This window comes from Apium graveolens, chromosome 9 (assembly GCF_009905375.1).
Source record: "Apium graveolens cultivar Ventura chromosome 9, ASM990537v1, whole genome shotgun sequence".
Classification (NCBI taxonomy): Eukaryota; Viridiplantae; Streptophyta; class Magnoliopsida; order Apiales; family Apiaceae; genus Apium; species Apium graveolens.
Window position 1 is genome coordinate 148,977,866 of NC_133655.1, and position 7,711 is coordinate 148,985,576.

Genomic DNA, 7,711 nt, shown 5'->3' on the forward strand with positions numbered 1-7,711 from the left:
AAATCAACCATTGGACTGAGGCAAGGGTGCCCGTTGTCACCTTACTTGTTCATAATGGGATCGGAGGGGCGCTAAATTATTAGTTATTAGAAAGGAGAAGATTGCTACTGGTACCTTGAGAGGCTTTCAATTCACACCTCAATCTCCTGTGAGATCTCATACCCCCTATGCGGATGTTTGTACTCCTATAAAGGTTGCTTTGTGGCGAGGTGCTACGATTTTTTTCATTTTACTCTCGTCGAGTTAGCTCACTTCCTTTTCTTTTCTTGAGCTATAGAGCAATAGGAGGTTGATGGTCAGTTCAAGCAAGGGTTCCATCTTGGCAAATTTATTCCTTATTTTCTGTGTACTCTAGCATTACCTTTCAACTAATTGGTCTATTTTTTTCTCTGGCCGGGATGTCCTGATATGGTTTCTGAGTAGTTGTAGTGCACTTATCGACTGCTAACCGCCAGGTGTGCGTTGTGTAACTCCAGCCATAGCATGCACTCCCCGGAAAAGCATTTTCACGTCTATTCGGTCCGCAAAAAAAGAAAGGGGCGTAACGAGCAGTCTACTCATGTACGAAAGGGGGATATTCCGACTCAATGCAAGAAGTTCCTTTCGTCGCCTCCCCCCTTACCATGTAGCCCCTTCTTACTATTTCCCCAGGTACCCTTTATAGATAGAGGATAATAGCCTTGGATCTTCTCTTATGTGGTTAATCCACTCACGAAGAACCTCTGCTTCCGTATCCGCCGTCTAGTTCATTATTGATGGATTGTATCGGTGGTTTAGTTATAAACTTAATGAATTTTGGGAGACGGAGAGAGCTGCCACTTTGGTCGTCTTCTTTCATTTCAAACTTCAAATTGATTGAATTGTTTCAAGGTTCTGCGCAGGCGGTTGCGCGTTGTAATCAGGCATTTCGATCCCATATTTTGTGTTGTGAAGGATTTAGCCACTTGTGCCTGTTGTTGCTGTTGATGCACCTGAATTTGCTGCTGAGGTGGGAATGACCTCCTAGCTACAGCAGCATTCTCATTGGCATTGGCGTAGTCATAAGGGACTAAAAGTAGTTCGTCTTCGATCCGATCGCCCATTCGCGTTTAGGTGTGATTCAAAGAGGCCGCGGTAACGCGAATCAACACTTTGATTCGCGTGGCCTTTGACAGAACTCTTTTAAACCTTGATAACTTGCTTGTTTTCTTACTTCCTGGGGATACTCGTTTCTTTGCAAAGCTTATAGTTTATTTAGCACCTATAAGGTGAGATACGGGAAATTGACCATACTGCTTTGTCATAGGAAATAATGACAATATTGGCGACCAAGGAGTGGCGAAAGCAATCCAAGAACTCATAAATAGGCCTTATTCCTTGGGCTACTCTTAGTTTTTTTCCTATTAATGATTGTGACAGCTTTTATAGGATACGTACTTTGTGCTGCTTCTGTTGTGTTTTCCCGAAGAGACATGATCATGTCATTGGGGTGTCATTGGGAAGCATGTTCATGCAGCAAGTTGGCATGAACATGCAGTTTGTGAGTCTGATAAAAACAATGTTGTTGTTGGGGTTTGATCCCAGGACCTAAAGGTGGGCTAACTTCTACTTAGAATGCTTAACCAACTTATATTGGGCTGATTTTTCTATATCTTGAAGTTGGGCATGAAGTTTGGTCAATCGGAGGCACAATTTCTTATATCCTTTTAGAGCGGCGCCTCATACAAATTCAAGGGGATTTTTTCTCACTTTCTTTTTAAATTATTTCTTTTTATTTTATTTTTGTATTTTTTTAGGATAATTTTTTTATATTATTTACATTTGTAAATGTTATATTATTTTACTAATTCATTGAGGACAATGACTCGTTCAAGTGTGGGGAGGTGGTCTCTTTATTACTAAAACAATAATTAATTCAAAAAAATTGTGCATTCCATACATTAGTTCATATAGTTTGCATCAAATCATATAGTTGTATTTTATGTTAGTTGCATATCATTACATGATCTCGAATTAGTAGTGGTCCAAGTCAGTGACCTATGATGGTATTATGTGTGTAACCTGTTTTTAACTAAGTCTTGCTATGATCAATTGATGTTACAATGCGTAGTGTCACTAGTGCATAAATTATTTTTCTACACAGTTTTATGATGCTCTTGAATTGAGACTTAGATATTCTTGTTTCTTGAGGGGTAGCTCCTTGTTGATAACTAGAATTTTGACTATTCATTTTTAAGCTTAGTACGTAAATGCTAAAGTTTGAGAGAAACTGTGGGATGTAAATGTCTAAAAAAAAGAAAAGAAAAAAATTAATATCAATAAAGTGCACGTTTGGGATTAGTAAAAATTAGTAGGTTGGGCTCATTAATACTCGAGTAACTAAGTCTGAGGGGACTTTGTGCCTAGTAACCTAAAGCCTTTTATGGTTTGGGATTGCTGACCCAACACTCGCTACATGGGTATTAGTGCATAAATCTTTAGGGATCTCGACCATGGCACGGTTAAAAAAATCACTTAACATATATGCGTGTATAATATGATTGGCGAAGTTTGAGAGTGGTTGTAACTCACTTACCCTGAGAAGCCACTCAATCTTAGACCAAGCTTGTGAAGTATTATGGTGGTCGTAACTCACTTACCCTGATGAGCTTCTTAACCCTAGATTGAGCATATAAAAAATCATATATGTATATATTTAGTAGTATTATAGTAATTAAATAAAACATAGAAATCCCTTGCTAAACTCGAATGATGGCTGGTTCTAAGTAATGAGGTGTTTAAGATTTATTCTATGGATCAACTTGGGAGCTATTACATCATGTGACTTGTCATATTAAAACTTGTGTGGCTTTGTTCTTGGTTCAGTAGAGAGCATTTTGTTAATTTAAGCACGCACACGCACTTTGCACTTCTGTTTACTATGTAGTGATGTTTTAGTGTGAGCTTGATATGTTTAACTTATTGCATATTCATGAGGTTATTGCTGACTTGGCGTACACTGTTGTTTGACATCCTTTGTAATCATTTAGTTGTATTCATGTAGGTAATTGTAGTCCTCCATTGTTTGAGGATGACTGTATTGCATGGGCTCGGTAGATTTTGTGGGTACATCTTTTATAAGTGGATTTTATATCTACTTGGAACGCTTCATTACAGGCTTAGGTTGGTGTTTTGGACTCAAGTTATTGGTATTTTTGATGTGTTTTTGTGTTATTGCATTTTAGGCATCAGTTAAAGGAAGAAAAAAGCTTTTCAAAGAATTATGCTGAAAAAAGATCAGAATTGGAAGTTTAGGCCATTCTCAAGTTGTAGAGAATCTCGTTAGCTTCGCGTGGGCAGTTGAATCGCCTAATTATGACGAGCAGAACTCAAGATACGGCCAAAAGAAGAAATGTCAGAAATTTTCCAGAAGGCCAGTGTGGCCGCGCCAGAACCAGCGCGCCCGCTCCGCTGAAATCACTATTCCAGCGCGGTCGCGGCCGAAAATAGCGTGCCCTGCCCAGTTTCTGCCCCAAAATCCTGATTTTAGTCGAAATTGAAGACCTAAAGAGCAGGAGACAGCTATAGAGAAGAATACTTTTATTTTCTTTAATATATTTAATACTTGGATGCTCGTTTCCGATTTGTCTTTGAACCCTAGTACTCTTATATTATTTATTATCATACTTTCATTGGAACCAATGGTGACGATGAGTACGGTTATGAACTAATCATTATCATGGGGTTCTAACGGATTTACTTATAGATTTCTATAGTTAATTTGTTTCAATATCTTAGTGTGTGGTGATTATTGATATCCTAGTATTGGTTGTGCTTATTCATCTTATGTGCGTAGCTAACATATAAGATAGCGTGTTAATCTCTATTGAAGTGGAAGTGAATATATAGATTTAGAACTTTCCATGCTACCATAGGTTAATGTATTTGTTATGCATGATTTGTAGGTAATTTTAACCATCTTACTTGCCCTATGTAATCATGATAGATAACTTGTTCATTAAACCTTTATGTTGTCAAATTCTATAGACATATAGGGTCTCAACATAATTGGTGTCTATTCAGCTTCTATCTCTTTTGTGGATGTTTGGTAGTAGGGTATTCGTACAACGAAAGTTGGCGATTACTAGTTTCATGTTTTCTGATTAGTTGTGATCACCATTGCATGCCAAGGTTAAGAACAATGACTTTGAATGAAGTAGTAATGAAGTTAGAACCCCATGTTTGTCTTATATAAGTAATTCAACCTCAATTCTCTTAGTTAATGCTATTTAGTATAATCTCGTAGTTTAATAAAAACCCAATTTTATTATTTGTCTTAGCATTGAGCGATAACCATACATTGTTGCATAGGTGCATAAATTGAACTTAACCTAAACCAGGCTCTGTGGGAACGAATCTAATTTATATCTTATACTACTTGCGAATGCGTATACTTGCGTGAATTTTAGCGCGTGTTTTCGCCCTAACAAGTTTTTGGCGCCGCTGCATGGACTCGGTGATTATTTAGTTTACATCAGTGGTCGTTAAAGTTCACTGACTCAGATTTTTTTTCTTTCACGGTCTACTTGTTTGTGTTTCAGGTACTCATTACAATGGGAGATCCAGCAGCAACAACAAAAGCATTGATGGATTATTCTCAACCAAAGATCAATGACATTCAATCTAGCATTATCGGGCTAGCTATCGCAGCCCATACCTTTGAGATCAAGCCTGGAATAATTCAGATGGTACAGAATTCAATTCAGTTTGGGGGTGATCCAACAAAAGACCCTAACATGCACATCAGGGATTTCATAGAGATCTGCGACATCTTCAGGTTCAATGGTATGTCTGAGGATGCGGTGAAACTGAGACTGTTCTCATTCTCTCTGAGGGACAAGGCTAAGAGCTGGTTACACTCTCTACCAGCTGGTTCGATTACTACTTGGGAAGATCTTGCTCAAAAGTTTCTCACTAAATTTTTCCCTATGGCAAAGACAGCTGCAATCAGGAATGCTATTACTCAATTTGCACAGCAATCGGGAGCAACTCTATGTGAAGCTTGGGAGCACTACAAGGAGATGCTTAGGAAGTGTCCTCACCATGGAATGCCTGATTGGATGATCATCAATTGCTTTTATAACGGTTTGGGAGCACAGTCAAGACCCATGCTTGTTGCAGCATCAGGTGCAGCATTATGGGCAAAGAGCTATGAGGAAGCTTATGGTATAATTGAACTGATGGCTACTAATGAATATCATTATCCAACCCAGAGATTGCCACGGGGCAAGGTAACAAGAGTTCTTCAAGTGGATACAGCTACGACTATCACTGCTCAACTAAAGGCGTTGTCTATGATGATCGATTCTCTGGCTAACTATGAAGTTCATCAGAGGACCAGTGTTTGTGAGCTGTGTGCAGGTTCACATGCGACGGAGCAATGCGCTATATCTAGTGAATCAGCTCAGCTCGTGATCAACTTTCAGAGATCGCAGCAACCAGTTCCAGACACTTATCATCCCGACAACTGGAATCATCCTAACTTCAGCTGGAGCAACAATCAGAATGTGATACAACAATCATTCCGGCAGTTTGGAAACAAACAATTCAACCCTCCTGCTTTTTAGAAACAATTTGCACCAAGACAACAACTCCAACTTCAACAACAAACTCATGGTGCAGGCCAATATTCGAATGAAAAATCTGAATTGGAGGAGTTGAGGCTTATGTGCAAAAACCAAGATCTTATGTGAAAATCCAGGCTATTTCTATCAAGACTCTGGAGGACCAAATAGGGGAAATTGCTAATTCCTTATTGAATCGACCACCAGGAACGCTTCCTAGTGATACAGAAGCTAATCCAGGCAAGAGGGAAGTTGAAGAATAGGTGAATGCCATCACCTTGAGGTCTGGAAAGGTCACAAGCCCCCAAATTCAGCAAGACGAAGAACCTGAAAAATCTCAAGTTTCGGAAAATGCAGTTGTGGCTGAAAAAGTGGTGCAGAAGGATGCCGAGGTGGAATCAAGGAAGAAAAGTGTGGAACACACTCCTCCTGAGGGTAATACAGGGGTGAAACAGGTCTATCCTCCACCTCTTTTTCCTAAGAGGCTGCAGAAGCAAAAGTTGGATAAACAATTTGCTAAGTTTCTGGAGGTGTTCAAGAAACTTTCTATCAACATAACTTTCGCTGAAGCTCTTGAACAGATGCCTAGCTATGCGAGGTTTATGAAAGGTATTATCTCTCAGAAAGTGAAGCTCGATGATTTAGAGATCGTTGCTCTTACGGAGAAATGTAGTGTTGTGCTGTAATAAAAGTTGCCTCCGAAGCTTAAAGATCCTGGAAGTTTCACTATTCCTTGCACTATTGGAAACTTGTCTTTCGACAAATGTTTGTGTGATTTGGGAGCTAGCATCAATCTGATGCCTTTGTCTATCTTCAAGAAGTTGGGTTTACCTAATCCAAAGCCTACATATATGTTCTCGCAGTTGGCCGATCATTCTATTACATATCCACGAGGCATTGTGGAGGATATCTTGGTTAAGGTAGACAAACTCATCTTTCCTGCTGACTTTGTAATTCTTGACTTTGAGGAAGATAAGAAGATTCCCATCATCTTTGGAAGACCATTCTTAGTTACTGGATGAACTATGATCGATGTGCAAAAAGGAGAGCTTACGATGAAGGTTCATGATCAGAAGGTCACTTTTAATGTGTTCAAGGCAATAAAGTTTCCCACAGCTAAAGAGGAATGCTTTAAAGTAGAGATGGTCGATTCTGTAGTGAATTCGGAAATTGAGCAATTGCTAAAGTCAGATACCTTAGAGAGATCATTAATAGGGGAATCAGTTATTGAAGATGAAGGAGCAGAGCAATTGTAGGGTTTGAATGCACCTCCGTGGAAGAGGAAGTTGGATATGCCATTCGATTCTCTTGGGTTAGCAGAGCTGAAAATTTCTCAGGAGCGTCTCGAGCCGTCTATTGAAGATGTTTCCACACTTGACCTTAACCCACTACCAGATCACTTGAGTTATGTATTATTAGGTACACCCCATGACAAGGGCTTGGGATATAATTTTGATGATGTAGAGGGTGGCCGAACGGATCCTCCAGTGCCTACAAATGGTTCCTCTCATGCACCACAGACAATTGATAGGTTTGGTCTTGGTGATGCACAGTATAGAAGATTGACTAGGCATATGGAGGCCATGGATGAAATCCACCGATATTTTACTGAAGATTTGACACACGATCTCGGTACTGTTTCCCGATACACTGGTGTCGAGGTTGATTGGCCACCTGATCCTCCACCCGAGGAGGGTGATCCTCCTGACAACTAGGTATTCCTGGAATAATTATTATTACCTTCAATGTGGATATTGAAAATTTTAAGTTTGGGGGTGATAATGTAAGGATTAGTGTGTGTGTGTGTGTATGTGTGTCCATATAGATTCATATAGATTCATGTTGCATGTTTAGTTTATTTCATTCATATTTTTGCATGATTATTCATATAGGACATATCTATTTGTGTTTTTATGTGAGTTCATATAGTTGCATGTTCAAGCATATAACATGATCCCTTAGGATGAGTTATTTTTGATTGATAAATTGGTGTTAATTTGAGTGTAGTGATGACAAATAGAGGGATATTTAAGTCCTAATGAATTGATTTGCATGCCCAGGAAAAAAATTCACAAGTCTTATAGGTTACTTTTGATCTAGATCATGATCATACTTGTTTATTTATTGAG

General features: G+C 39.1%; 1 non-coding gene across 1 annotated transcript; it reads right to left on the reverse strand.

Moving 5' to 3' along the window:
• Positions 1-4,961: 4,961 nt before the first annotated feature.
• LOC141688472 (small nucleolar RNA R71) lies at positions 4,962-5,068 on the reverse strand. The gene has a single exon (XR_012561914.1). It is a non-coding gene; the product is annotated as a small nucleolar RNA R71 (small nucleolar RNA).
• Between the last annotated feature and the right edge of the window lie 2,643 nt (positions 5,069-7,711).